Genomic DNA, 15,713 nt, shown 5'->3' with positions numbered 1-15,713 from the left:
AGTTCAAGCCCCACTTCCGTCTCTGTGCTAACAGCCCAGAGCCTGGAGCCTGCTTCAGATTCCATCTCTCTTCCTCTCTCTGTCCCTCCCCAACTCTCTCTCTGTGTGTCCCTCTCCAAAAAAAAATTTTAAGCATTAAATTTTTTTTTAATTCTGGGGTGCTGGGTGACTCAGTTGGGTAAGTGTCCGACTTCGGCTCAGGTCATGATCTCGTGGTTCGTGGGTTTGAGCCCTGCATCAGGCTCTGTGCTGACAGCTCAGAGCCTGGAGCCTGCTTCGGATTCTGTGTCTCCCTCTCTCTCTGCTCCCTCCCCACTCACGCTCTGTCTCTCTCTCTCTCTCTCTCTCTCTCTGTCTCTCTCTCAAAGGTAAATAAACATTAAAAAAAATAATTTTTTAATTCTTAGAAAAATAAATGAAATAAAAATTTTAAAAAGTTGCTGATTGCTGTTAATAAGAGAGCAGGTAAAAAACATCTTACAGATGCCCCCATGCTGACACTCGATTTTGCCCAGGTCCTCCATCAGAACACAAAGTTAGAGGTGAATGCAGAGGTTAAGATACTCTGACATTTTCAAAATACATTACTAGGAATATGAAGTTTGACACACTGAATTCTTCCATTTGCTACTAGGACAAACTGACTATAAGGACTGTGTAAAAGAAAGGCTCAACTCTAAAAAGTATGGTAGCAGTTTCCACTACTTTCCACTTTCCACTACAGATTTACCTCCTGCTTTCCCATGCCATTAACTCTGCTACTCTTCCAAGATACATATTCATGTGGAAAAATTTCTCAGCTTTTGCCAGGGCCAGGAGATGAAAACTACAGCATGTCCTAATAATGAGTTAATTTGTAATTATAAGCCCAGTTCACATCTGGAGGATGGACCTATAAAATCTGGCCATTCTTTTGTTTAACATCTTCAAATGGTAGAATTCCTTAGCCCTTTGCCACAGTTTCTGCTCAATATCCTAAGGCTGGGCTCAGTCCCATCTGTGACTCTTCTCTGCAGGATTGAAGATGGGTGCTAGTCCTCAAAATCTGGAATGTCATCCTAGGGATAACCCTGGTAGCTTCTGGATGCATAGTAGGCAATGCACAGGTGGTAAAATCCTAGCAGGAACACCAAGATACCACTGACGTGAACAACAATGCTGAGTCTGCCCCTCTTTGTTGATCTAGCGGGCCAGCAGGAGGGAGCCAATGATTATGATAAAGGCGTCAATCAAACATAGCACTGTAGCAAGAGCAATGGATTTATATGGGATCTTAGGAGGATTTTTCTTTTTTACTTTTTTTTTTTTATAATGTTCTTTTATGGTTAGTCCTTTTGTTCCTTTTTTTAAAATTTATTTTTATTTTTTAAGTCTATTTATTTTGAGAGAGAGACTCAGCATGAGTCGTAGAGGAGCAGAGAGGACAGGGGAGAGAGAGAGAGAGAGAGGGAGAGAGGATGAATCCTAAGCAGGCTCCATACAGTCAGCACAGAGCCTGATGCGGGACTTGAATCCACAAATTGTGAGATCATGACCTGAGTCAAAATGAAGAGTCAGACGCTCAACCAACTGAGCCATCCAGGTGCCCCAGGAGGGCTTTACTTAAAATGAAGGTCAATGTCGCCATCGTCTTTGCTGGAGAGCCTTGAGTATTTCACTTTACTATTGGGGATTCCAGCATCCAGGTTGGTACGAGACAGCATCCTAACACGCTGACACAGGTACGGCTGGGGCACTGCACCAGGGCCTGTGTGCTGACAGCTCGCTCACCAATGGCAACAGAGGTGCCTGGGGCCTCTGGCGTGCTTTACCTGACTGCTACGCCACCCCACCCCGCTCATTTTTATCAATTATTGCACAATCTGCTGACCACATCTCTCCCAAACTCTTTATGGCCACCTCCAGGCCATCACGAGTGAGCCCAACAGAAGATTTCATCCAATCGCTGTAAGATGAGAAATCCATTTCTACTTGCTGCAGCAGAAGGGCCTCTACATTATTGTTTCTTAGAATAGGGTGCCCAGATCTTAAGAATACGGACCACCTAGGAAAGTTATTTAAAAGGAAGATTCCTGGACCTCATCCTCAGAAATTCAGATTCACTAGTTTCAACGTGAAACCCAAGCATCTCCATTTTTAACAAATCCTAGAGATGATGCTTACATCCACGAAGTTTGAGAACTTGGTCTTATGGGCTCTTGTCCTCCAACTTTGGAAAGAGAATGTGACATCCCCGGTGTGCCTCCCAGCCCTGTTTCCCTCCAATTACCTTAGCGTCTGCTCAGTAGGACTCACTGGACAGAAAAATCCAAGACAGCTATTAGCCGAGAGTGAATTCAGCCCGGGCCCAACGATGTGGCTATATGACTGACAGATGACCCCACCGATGCGGTAAGAATTGCATATTGGGGGATTTACCAGCCTGGTTGACAGCCTGATAAGCCACACCTTCAGTGAGAAACCCTGGTGTTGAATTCTGTCACTGCCCAGACTGATGTCAGATAGGCCAGGTTCTTGTCAGTTGCAAACACATGAGACTCCACCCAAAGTCTCAGGAGCCACACTTGATTAGAGGGAGGGGTCAGAGCGCTGCTAATCCAGTAGTCCACATCGGTCCCCTATGGCCACCCCACCCTGGGTCTAGGGCACTCCTACCCCCTCTCCCAGCCCTGGGAACAAAGCTAGCCTCAAGAGTGCCAAGTAAAATTCAACTTCTGTTTTTACTGAGAGCAAGCAGGACATGATGCTGAAAACAACAGCTCAGAACCATTGGGATTCTCGCTCTCCCTCTCTCTCTGCCCCTCCCCCACTCGTGCTTTCTCTCCCTCTCTCTCTCTCAAAATAAATAAATACACTTAAAAAAAAGATATGTCTTCTGGATTAGTGAGTGGGAAAAAACAACAACAACAAAAAACCAACATTTGTCCACATTCCACTTTCCTCTCAAATGACAACAAGCAAAGGCAAGCACTTACCCAAACTCAATCCCAGCGTATCTATTCAGTAGGTTCTGGTGCTGGGATCCCACACCATTCCTGCTCAGAAGAGCCCTAGCCTGTTAAAATTCCACCTCGTGGGACGTTAGAACAGACAACCGTATTCAGGATGTGTTCTTTTGGTGACACCACCGGCCTGGGTCCCTTAGTGACGGTAATGTAACTTCCCTCTGAGTCTGAGTCTATTTCTATGTGAGGCTCCAAGCTGAACTGCCGGCAGGAAGACTCAGCCTCTGCCCTTAGTTCCCAGACCAAATGTCGTCTTTTGCCTACTTATCAGAAGAGGGGGAGTCCCCACCTCAAGGAAGGGATGTGTGAGCTGAGACCTGAAGGAGGCGTGGAAGTTCTAGCTGCATGTAGAGGAGGGAGAAGAGGTTCCAGGCGTTTGGAACCAGGCATTTGTGCCTCTGTTTCCTCTGTTGCTGATTAGTGCTATGATATGCTGCGGCTGCCGTGAGCATTCATTTATTGTTTCTCTGTGTAAGAGGCTGTGTAGAAAAGCTTCAGGCTTGTTGCTTTATTTGATTTTCCTAACATTGCAAGGACTGTGGCACAAATGGGGAAACTGAGGCATGGGGAGGTGGGGTAACTTGAACAAAATCACATGGGCAATCAGAGGCAAGTGGAATTGATATCTAGACAATCTGCCTCCAGAACTCAAGATCTTAACCATGGTGTTACATTGCCCCCTCAATATATGTCCTCAGTCACAGGGGTTTTCTCCCCAAGTTACCACTGTCCCCCTAGGTCCTCAGGTCCTGGGCTTCCCCCTTTCCTCTCTCTGGGACCTGCCCCTCTGCCACTCTCACACCAGTGAGAATGTGTCTGCCATCTTGGTCCTGCTCATGCTGACCCTGTGCCAACCTCTCTGTTATGTGAACCATTGCATCCCTCCTGCTACCTCTTTTGTTTTGTGCTCAAGCTAACTTGAGTAGCATCTCATTCATTTGCTACTGAAAGATTTTTTTGAAATATAGCAACAAATAAACATAATACAGTAAAACCCTGGTTTGCAAGCATCATTCGTTCCAGAAATATGCTTATAATCCAAAGCACTTGTATATCAAAGTGAATTTCCCCATAAGAAATAATGGGAACGCAGATGATTCATTCCACAACCCAAAAAAATTCATATGAAAGCGATTACAATACTGTGATATAATACAAAAGAATAAAGAAAATACAAAGAAAAATAAACAAATTAACCTGTAATTACCTTTGAAAACTTTCGTGGCTGTTATGAGGGAAACAAGAGAGAGGAGGGTTATTATGTAGGAAGACTTTCACTATCCCTAACGGAATCATTACTACCTATTGGCTCAATGGAATCTTTTTCTCTTCATGAAACTTTAACAAGGAACCTGTCCAATGACTTAGAACGAAGCAAAGCATTCCTAAGCTTACTCTTGTGTGGAAAAGCAAAGGACTGTCTGTCCATAGGTGCTGTGAAGTGACAAAAAATACACTAGTGCCAGTTGTGGGCACCTTCCAGCCTTCTGAAAAATCACTGATTTCTGCCAAACACTGCGGCCTGAGACGGAGCATCCGAGCATGAGAGACGATCACCCACAATGCCACAGTGAGAGAGAGAGAGAACCATTGGCTCACTTGTGATCACGTGATATTCGGCATCATCTACTACTCGTATTGCAAGATATCGCTCATTTATCAGGTTAAAATTTATTAGAAATGTTTGCTCATCTTGCAGAACACTCGCAGAACAAGTTACTCCCAGTCTGAGTTTTACTGTATGTGAAAACAGAGATACACACTAGGAAGGAGAAACACAGGATGTCTTTGAACAAGCATGACAGGGGCCTGACCTATTCTCGGGGGATAGGGCAGGCTGCTCTGAGGAAATGACATTTGACGAGAAAGCTGGAGGCAGGACAGCTAACGAGTGGGAGCGAGCAGAGCAGGAAGAAAGGGTGGTCTGGGTAGAAGTACACGTCATTTATTAAGGTCCTGTTGCAAGGGGGAAAAAAAAGGAAAAGAACTCAAGGCACTCATGAAGGTGAAAGAAAGCCAACATGAGTGCAATGCAGTGGAGGAGACAGTCTGACCAGATAAGCTTCAAGGGGAGCCAAGGCCAGACCACCATCCACCTCTCTCTGCTCTCAGGGGGTGTCCAGACTTGGGGCAGATGCCAAGTAGCTTCCACTCGGCAGAGAATCAACCTGGTGACGAATGTGACAGTGGTGCTTCCCGGGATGGTCTCATTAACCCTCCCAGACCGGGGCGTTCATCTCCTAACTGGTCTCCCTACAACTGCTCTTGCCTCCTTCAGTTCACGGTCCACTCCGCTGCCCAGAGAGGCAGGCATGGCTATCCTGCTGCTCCTCTACGCTCAGGGCTTCTCGCTGCCCTTCGGGAGAAGGCTACGGATGTTAATATGGTTTACAAGGCCTCCACCCGCCCCACATCCTTGGTTCTTACCGTTCTCCTCCTCTGCGTCTTCCTCCCTGCCATCTTGGTTGTGCGACCCTGCCTCTCTGCCACGCTCCTGCTCAGCACTTGGCTTCAGGCCTCACACACAATCCTTTCCCAGTGGAAGCCTGCCTCACCACGCTGCCTTTAGGCCTCTTAAATGTCCTTTGTACTTTCTCCAACTTGAAAGACTAATTTGGAGCATGTATGCCCATAGCCCCCGTTCCTCACTGTTGTCACGCCTCCATTACTGTCGGCTAATCTGTGAGTTCCATGGGCCTGTGCCCCATCGCTTTCTGTTACCTGGTGCCAAGCAGTAACACCAGGAACACCGGATACGTGTGATAACTAATTGCCCAATTTCCCTTGTTATTCTGCGGGCTCTGGGAGGTGGAGGGGAGAGGAAGTTAGAGAAAGAATTTCTAGACCAGTGTCTTTGTAACAATAGTGTTGTTCATGGAGTCCAGCTTCTCACCATCAACAAGAAGTTGCATGAATCGGTGCCTGGGTGGCTCAGCTGGTTGAGAGTCTGACTCTGGATTTCGGCTCAGGTCGTGACCTCACGGTTGGTGAGTTCGAGTCCTGTGTCGGGCTCTGCTATGGGAGCTTGGAGCCTGCTTGGGATTCTCTCTCTCCTGCTCTCTCTCTCTCTCTGCCCCTCCCCTGACCACACGCACCCCCACCTCAAAATAAATAAATAAAGTTAAAAAAAAAAGAGGGGTGCCTGGGTGGCTTAGTCAGTTAAGCATCCAACTTTGGTTCAAGTCATGATCTCAGCTTGTGGGTTCGAGACCTTGCATCAGGCTCGCTGCTTTCAGCAGAGTCCGCTTCGGATCATCTGTACCCCTCTTTCTGTGCCCTTCACTCACACTCTTTCTCACTCTCAAAAATAAATAAACATAAAAAAAGAATTTGCATGAATGGAGAATTTTAAGAAAGACTTCTTCTGAAGTCAACATAGGTCATCTCTAGAAGGCCTTCTAAAATTCAGCACTGTCCTTGCCTCCAGGCCCTGTGTTCTTATGCCTACTAAGTTTGGGAAGTTAGCACACCTGCTGGACGTCAAGAGCACATGCTTTGCAGGCAGGCAATCCAGTTCAACAGCGTGTATTGCCTGTACTGGGTGCAAAATAAGACAGAGGCCCTCTTCTCATGACCTGACAGTCTGGGGTGGGTGACAGACACATACACAGATGATTTGAATTTAACGGACAAGCTATGGGAAAAGTATACAGAGACAACCATCCCAAATCAAACAGCAACCTCTCTCGGAGCCTCAGTTTCCTCAACTGTACAATGGGTCTGAAGGTCCCACTGCCAAAGGATTGCTTTGAAAACTGAATGAGATGCAAAACACAGCGTTTTGCACACAGGAGAGACACAATAAATAGCATCCATTCGATTATCTACTGAGGCCAGACCCAGAGTTCCTGTTCTGTCTGTGCTGGCTAAATATGTGTGCGTCTCCAGCCACACACTGAAACTTCACAGAGCCTTACGCACTGTCCTAACTGCAACAATCACCCACTCTAATACTTGCCTCTGTTCACAGGACAGACTGGACCAGAAATGATGGTTATATTAACACCAGTCCATGACTGCTACTCGAGAGATGCTTCAGAGAACATTCTGTGCTGGCCTTGGACCCAGACCATTGTTTCAATAAGCGAAGAACGAAATGTCCACATTATCGCTGTAACTTCTCCCCCATCCTGGCTTCACTCTGTCCACTAGTTCATGTTCTGCTTTATTGCTATCTCTGGGCTGCTGTTCCAACACCATTAACCCATCTACTTCCTCTGTTTAGGAATCTCAAAGATTCCCGCTGAATCAGAATCAGACTCATAATTATGTTCTAGAATTCACTTACTAGGTGCTCCTTACCTTTACTCTGCTCCAAATCATGAGACTAATGATCTTCTCTCTTTTTTGCCCAAAGTTCTCGGGACTTTGTCCAAGGGTCCCGCTCAAGGCAACTTTGCATGGAAGTGGTCTCCAACCTCACAGGTTTTAAATTAATGCCTTCCATGTACTAGACACTGTGCCTAGTTCAGGTCTTGGTGACTTCTTCTTTTATATTAAGAAGTTAACTACCTAAGGGCATCTGGGTGGCTTAGTGGGTCAAGTGTCAGACCTCGGCTCAGGTTACAATCTTGCAGTTCATGAGTTCGAGCCCTGCATCAGGTTCTGTGATGACAGCTTGGAGCCGGGAGCCTAGAACCTGCTTCGGATTCTGTGTCTCCCTCTCTCTCTGCCCCTCTCCTGCTCACACTCTGTCTTTCTCTCAAAAACAAGCATAAAAAAAAAATGTTAACTACCCAAATGCAAATGAGATTCATTTGGCCTTTTCTTTTTTTAATGTTTATTTTTTGAGAGAGAGAATGCGTAAATTGGGGCAGAGAGAGGGGAACAGAAGATCTGAAGTGGGCACTGTGCTGACAGCAGACAGCCCAATGCAGGGCTCGAACTCATGAACCATGAGATCATGACCGGAGCCAAAGTCAGACACTTGACCGACTGAGCCACCCAGGCACCCACAGTTGGCTTTTTTTTACTGATGGGATTTGACTGTTCTTGAGAAATCTTGGGTTAAGGAAATGCAAGTGAACTTTGTTTAAAGCATTTATTGTAATCTTTTTTTCTAAGTTCTTTGATTTCCTCATCTTTCATTATTGAGATAATCATCTATCTGATGACCATCCCCAATGGATGCTCCTTTGGACATCCAAAGTATCCAATGGATACTTCAAAAAGTCATCATCTTAGGAGTGTGAGCTCACTGCTGGGGGAATGACTCAGAATCTGACACGTGGTGGTTAATAGCCCTGTGCTTAAAAAACTGGGATACCATCATTCTATTCGCTCTATAAACATTTGGGTTGTATTATGTTTATCACTGTATCTGTGTTCTTTTAAAAATTTTTTTTAATATTTATTTATTTTTGAGAGAGAGTCAGAGCATGAGTGGGGAGGGGGCAGAGAGAGAGGGAGATGCAGAATCTGAAGCAGGTCCCAGGCTCTGAGCCGTCAGCACAGAGCCTGACGCGGGACCTGAACTCACAAACCTCGAGATCGTGACCTGAGCTGAAGTCAGATACTAATCGACTGAGCCTCCCAGGCACCCCAGGTGGGTGTAACTTTAAGACACTAAGTTTGTGGCCATTTATTAGGCAGCAAGAGAAAACTAATACAATTCTTCAATGAGCCTTGACTCTATTCAGTGTAAGTAAATTTGCCTTTGTGGAACTGAAGTCAGTGCTTGCTCAGATCACCCATTGCTCATTGTCCTGCGGTTATGGTGATTCGACAGCTAACAATCACATGTCCCCATTTCCAAACTCAATCAAATCACACAACTATTTGCCTTTTATCCCCAAAGGAAATTCTAACTCATGATATTAATCCCAGCAGTGGATCTGAACTGGGTCAGAGTTCTAGAGATGACAAGTTTCTTTTCCTATATTTTTTAAATGTTTATTTATTTTTGAGACAGAGCATGAGCATGAGCATGAGCATGAGCAGGGGAGGGACAGAGGGAGAGGGAGACACAGAATCCGAAGCAGGCTCCAGGCTCTGGGCTGTCAGCACAGAGCTCGACGCCGGGCTCAAACTCACGAGCCACCTGAGCCGAAGTCGGACTCTTAACCGACTGAGCCATCTGGGCACTCCAAGAGGTGAGAAGTTTCGAGAAGGACTTGGGTGATAACAGAACACAGCAGGCCACGAATGGTTGATACCAACAGAAGAGGGGTGGCAGGCAGTGCAAGTCACGTGGGTGCGGGAGGCAGGGTAGAGGTAAGGCCAAGAGAAGATGCTTTGGGGATCCAGAGCCCCATCCAAGAGACTAGAGAAACAAATGGTCAGGGACGTGAACAAAGAGCCTGCAAAACTGGTCAGGAATGAGCCTATGAAGAATGGGATCCAAGACTCAGGCTCTAGACAGGAGGTCCAGGAAGCAGACTTGCCATAAGAGGAGACTTGAGATGGAGCCATCCTGAAGTGATCTTATCATGGTGGAAGGTTAGATCTGAAAGGAGGAACATCTAGCCCACCCAGCTGGGGGTTTCAAGAGATAAAGATTTACCAAGAGAGGGAAGGTTTTTTTTTAAATGCTTATTTATTTATTTTGACAGAGAGCACAAGAGAGCGAGAAGGGAAGAGGCAGAGAGAGAGGGAGAGAGAGAGAGAACTCCAAGCTGATGCCGCACTGCCAGCACAGAGCCCGATGAGGGGCTCGAATTCATGAACCGTGAGATCATGACCTGAGCCGAAATCAAGAGCCGGACGCTCAACTTACTGAAGCAACTAGACGCCCCATGAGAGTGAAGGTTTTTAAAGGGTGGTTCCTGTCTCAGCAGGTCTCAGCATCACTGGGGAACGGGTTGGAAATGCACATTCTCCAGGGCTACCTGAGACCTAAGTAATCAGAAGCTCTTGGGTGTAGGGCTCCCCATCGGGCATTTTAACATACCCCCTGGGGCATTTAGATGCTCAGTAAAGTTTGAGAGCCACAAGATGACAGTGTCTTCCGGCGACAATTAACTTGAGGTCCACAGAGCCAAGCCATTAGCCTAGCTTCCTCTTTCCTCATTCGCTGGCTTCCTCTGTTTACCCACCAAAGCCCTTCTGCCAGGACCTGTGGAAGGGGAAGGCAGCAGTCAAATGCTATTCATTTTGCTTGTCATCTTGGGCATGGCCTAAAGCAGATCGGTGCCAAGCTGCATGTATGCATATTAATTCAAGACAGGTTTCTAAGGGATTACAAATTATTACTGCAGGAACAAGTCTAAGTAGAATACGATCCAGAAGAGAGGGGGAGAAAATGAGCAATTAGTAATGTACTATAGCCAGGTACACAACAAAAAAGCAAAGCCATGAGAAGGCTTGAAGGTAATCCTTACCCTGGAGATCTCTCGCACGAAAAACAAAAAACATCTATAATACGAGTGCTTGGTTCTTCTGAATGGTTTTTGCAACATAAATGAAATCCTGTTTAAGTTAAAATCACATATATTAGGAGTGTTGTATGTGTGTGAGACAGACTGTTTGGTGCCTACTTTGTAAATATTTATTCAGCAATTTCCCTTACTTATCTAAGCACGATCTTAAAAATTTTTTTCAGAAGTGACATTTACTAAAATGCTTTTATTAAGGGTGAATATTTCCTACGGAATGTATTTCCTAACTTGCAATCCAGAATCAAATTGCAACTTTTATTATTATTATTACCCCTATGTCTTTATGGTTTATTATCCATTTGCAACTGGCCATGTGAATATTTCTAGAACTGAGAACTGAATTCACATTAACTGAAGCTCGTCTGTAACTTATAATACCATTCCCTGTACATTAATTAACAAGCTATTCCTGTGATCTTTTGTCATCTTCTGTTAGATATATAAATAAGAATAAATATACGAAGAGAAACCAAGGAGGGTCAAAATTTTTTCAGAAAATTAATACTGGATTTTTTTTTTACTAAGAATGACAACTGAGATTCAACTGCCAAAAAATAAGTGTGGATGAATAAAGCACAAAATAGAAATTCCTTTTTTATTTTTTGTACCAAGATGAAGGATATGGCCTGTCTGAGACTGTACCCATCAGAGGAAATACTTTTTTGCTCTTTTGGGGGTTCTGCTCTTTTTGGGGTATTCCCAATCTAACCTCCTTAAATCAGCCAACAAAAATTCTAGAATTTCCCCAACATGAACGATTAATAGAAAAAAAAAACCAGCATTTTTTTCCCCTTTGTATTAGAGTACCATCACGGGGTGCCTGGGTGGCTCAGTTGGTTAAGTGTCCGACTTCAGCTCAGGTCATGATCTTGCAGCTCATGAGTTCAAGCCCCGTGTCAGGCTGGAGCCCGGAGCCTGCTTCGGATTCTGTTTCTCGCTCTCTGTCTGCCCCTCCCCTGTTTGCGCTCTGTCTCTCTCTCAAATAAGCAAACATTTAAAAACATTAAAAAAAAAGAATTATATCATGTATAAAATTATACTGCCTCTTGTAGAAAATACAACAAAACACAAAGAAAAAAATTAAAATTACCCACAATCCAACCTTGTAGATGGCTCATGTTAACATTTGGTTTACTAAATTCTTGTCTTTTTTCAAAGTACACATAATATATACACAGTCAACATATTTTTCCCCCACAGTCAACTTTTTAAAACAAATTGGAACCATACTAAATATACTCTGGTTTCTTGCTTTTTCACTTAAAATTATAACTGGGATTTTTATGTTAATAAATATTTATGAGAAGAAAAATTTTTGAATCACTGAATGGATTTTCAAGATAAGAATTACCATAATTTAATCAAACCTCTACCAATGTGCATTTACATAATTTCCAATTTTTGTTATTATAAAAATACTGTAATAAGTGTTCTTATACACAATGTTTTCTATATATCTCTATTTTCTTGCTTTGGGACATAATTATTAGAATGTGAGATTTTGAGGTCCTGAATACACATTTTTAAGTTAAAATAATTACTATTGGAGCACCTGGGTGGCTCAGTGGGTTAAGCGTCCGTCTTTGGCTCAGGTCATGATCTTGCAGTTCGTGAGTTTGAGCCCCGCGTCGGGCTCTGTGCTGACAGCTCAGAGCCTGGAGCCTGCTTCGGATTCTGTGTCTCCCTCTCTCTCTGACCCTCCCCCGTTCATGCTCTGTCTCTCTCTGTCTCAAAAATAAATTAAAAAACATTAAAAAAAATTTTTTTAAATAAACCCTTGGCACACAAAGTACATACAAATCCTTGGCGTTTTTGTTAAAAGCTCTCATGAAGGCACACCCGTGTTGCTCCTTGGCATAAGATGTTCTTAGATGGGAAGATACACATCATTAAGATATCAAATCTCCTTAAGGAAGCCATAAATGTAAGGTGGTCCCAGTAAAAGTAACAAAGGGAATTTTGCAGCAATATAGACATATGTTAACAGTAATCTGTTAAAATTGATGTTTCATGCTCATATGAAATAGTAAACAAGGAAGTGTAGGAGAAAATTCTGAACATGAAAACCAATAAGGGTGGGTTAGCTTTCTCAGATGTTAAAGCATATTATAAGGTGATGGTAATAAAAAGAGTGTGATAAGTACGAATGAATAAATTGACAGATTAACAGGAAATACTATGGAGACTAGGAATAGGCCCACAACATACCTGTGAGCACTTAGTAGGCAAACAGGTGGCATTTAAAACTATTGGAGAAACTGGGGCATCCAGCTGACTCAGTCAGTGGAGAATGGAACTCTTGATCTTAGGGTTGTAGGTTCGAGCCCCATGTTGGGTGTAGAGATTACTAAAAAATAAAACCTTAAAAAAAATAAATAAAACCATTGGGAAAAGACATATTACCACAAAAGAATATTAGAGCAACCAGCATAAATGTTATTATACCAACATTTCACACTTTACACCAAAATAAATTTCACAAGGGTCAAAGACTTCAATGTGAATGATAAAACCATAAAGGGGCTAGAAGAAACCAGAGGAAGGATTATTCTATTTTATTTATTTTTTAAAGATTTTATTTTTAAGTAATTTCTCCACCCATTGTGGGGGCTCAATCTTACAACCCCAAGATTAAGAGTCACACATTCTACTGAGGGAGCCAGCCAGGCAGATACCCACAAAGGGCAGTGGGTTAAAAAGATAATTTTAATAATCTTCACATGGGTAAGTTCTTCCTAAGAATGAAAAAATAAAATTAAAAACTTAGGAAGAAAAAAAACTCAGATAAAAGAAAAAAATTGATAAATTCTATTAGTAACAAATAAAAAATGTTTACATGGGGAAAATATTTTCTTTTTTTTAAATTCTTTTTAATGTTTTTTTATTTTTGAGAGAGACAGACACAGTGTGAGCAGGGGAGGGGCAGAGAGAGAGGGAGACACAGAATCCAAAGCAGGGTCCAGGCTCTGAGCTGTCAGCACAGAGCCTGACATTGGGCTCAAACCCATGGACTGAGAGATCATGACCTGAGTCAAAGTCAAATGCTTAACCGACTGAGCCACCCAGGCGCCCCAACATGGGGAAAAATATTTTCAACTTAAATCACAGGCAAGTGCTAATTTAGCCAACACGTGAAGGGCTTCTACAAATCTGTATGAAAGACCAAGAATCCAGGAGAAACTTGGGCAGAGGGTCTACACAGGTAGTCCACAGAAAAGGGAATACCAAAGACTCTTAAACATGAAAAGATGGTCAGCCACACTTTCTTAAAGTTATTTTTTTGTATTTTTTTAATTTTGAGAGTGTGGGGGTGGAGGGGCAGAGAGAGAGGGAGAAAGAACCCCAATGAGAGGCTCAGTCCCACGAACTGTGAGATCATGACCTGAGCCGAAGTCAAAAGCCGGATGTTTAACCGACTGAGCCACCCAGGTGTCCCCACCCAAATTTTTTTTTTTAAATACCAAAACAGGGCACCTGAGTGACTCAGTTAAATGTCTGACTCTTGATTTCGGCACATGTCATGATCTCACGGTTCATGAGTTTGAGCTCCACGTGGGGTTCTGCATTGGCTGTGCAGAGCCTGCTTGGGATTCTCTCTCTCTGCTCCTCCCAAGCCTGTTCTCTCTCTCTCTCAAAATAAGTAAGTGAAAACTTTTAAATAAAAAAACCCAATTAACCCTTTGATAAGAGTCTTTTGTTTTTGTTTTTGTTTTGTTTTGTTTTGTTTTTTACCTATTGGATTGCAAAGATCCAAGTTGTGGACATTCTCAGAAGAAGCTGGAAAAACAGACCTTCTCACGTAATGTTGGTTAGAGTATAAATTGATGCAGTCTTTGTGAAGAGCACTTTGGCATCATCTATACAAATATCACACGCACAAGCCCATTAACTCAGCAAGTCTACTATTAGGCCTTTATCTTACTGATATAGTCATTCATACATGTGCAAAATTTATACGTATAAGGTTGTTACAGGGGTATCATAATAGCAAAAGACTGGAAATAATATAAAAGCCCACAGTTCGTGGGTTCGACCCCAGAGTTGGGCTCTGCGCTGACAGTGCCTGGGATCCTCTCTCTCTCTCTCTCTCTCTCTCTCTGCCCTTCCCCCACTCACGCTCTCTCTCCCTCTCTCAAAATAAATAAACTTACAAAAATAGAAGCTGGGGTGCCTGGGTGGCTCAGTCGGTTAAGTGTCCGACTTCAACTCAGGTCATGATCTCACAGTTTGTGAATTCGAGCCCCATTTCAGGCTCTGGGCTGACAGCTCAGAGCCTGGAGCTTGCTTCTGATTCTTTGTCTCCTTATCTCTCTGCTCCTCCCCTGTTCATGCTCTGTCTCTCTCTCTCTCTCAAAAATAAATAAACATTAAAAAAAAATGCTTTTTAAATCCCCAAAATAAGGGCTGTCTAAAATAAATGCTGATACATTGAAACAATGAAATATTAGACAGTCAATAAAAAAAGAAAAGAATGAGGAAGCTCTTCATGTATTGATAGGAGATGACCTCTGAGATAGATTGATTGATAGGTATGGATAGATACCTGCACAATATATGTAGATATGTACATGTGCCTTTAAAAAAAAAAATGTTTATTTTTGAGAGAGAGAGAGCACAAGTGAGGGAGGTACACAGAGAGAGGGAGATAGAGGATCCGAAATGGGCTCCAGGCCTGATGTGGGGCTTGAACTCGAGAACTGTGAGACCATAACAGAGGCAGAAGGGGATTCTCAACCAACTAAGCCAGCCAGGTGCCCCAAAAGTTCCCCTCAGTTCCCAACTGTCAGGTAGTGTGAGTTCTCTCCTCCCTGTGCCAAGCACACAGCCCAGCACTGACCAATGCCTGGAGGTCCCTGGCAGCTGAAATGAGGCATGGGGCCGCCCTGGCATTCCTCTCCTTTGCTTGCTGGCACTGGAGAAGCCACTATAGCACACACTTAGCCTGACCCATGCATGAATGGCCGGGAGCCTTCCAGGACTTTAGCAAATACAAAATCCAGGGAAACAAAGAAAGTATTGGAGTCCCTTGGCTCTGCTCCAATGACTGGATGTCCAACTGTACCAGCCACCCAGACATGGTAGCATAGATGAGGCCCCCACCATAAGGGGGAGCACATCTTGACAGACATCTTTTTTTTTTTTTTTTTTAAGTTAAAAGCAATAAATCTGTTCTTGTTTAAGCGGCAGATGGATTGTTCCTTGGCTTTTGGCAAACTTTGCAGAGCAAAGTGAACCCATATGGTCTGGAAGGGAAAAAAAATAGGGCAACTACCAAGATCTGGATCTAACTGCTTAGCTAATCACTTAGCAGTCAGCCATGAATAATGGGCTA

At 43.6% G+C, this 15,713-nt stretch overlaps 1 pseudogene; it reads right to left on the bottom strand.

The window, feature by feature from the left end:
• Positions 1-346: 346 nt before the first annotated feature.
• On the bottom strand, positions 347-2,520 carry LOC131485919 (transmembrane protein 230-like; annotated as a pseudogene).
• Positions 2,521-15,713: the final 13,193 nt, after the last annotated feature.

The sequence above is a fragment of the Neofelis nebulosa genome, chromosome 1 (assembly GCF_028018385.1).
Source record: "Neofelis nebulosa isolate mNeoNeb1 chromosome 1, mNeoNeb1.pri, whole genome shotgun sequence".
NCBI lineage: Eukaryota > Metazoa > Chordata > Mammalia > Carnivora > Felidae > Neofelis > Neofelis nebulosa.
The sequence above is the reverse complement of the archived record's forward strand: the minus strand, read 5'-3'. Positions and strand labels throughout refer to the sequence as shown.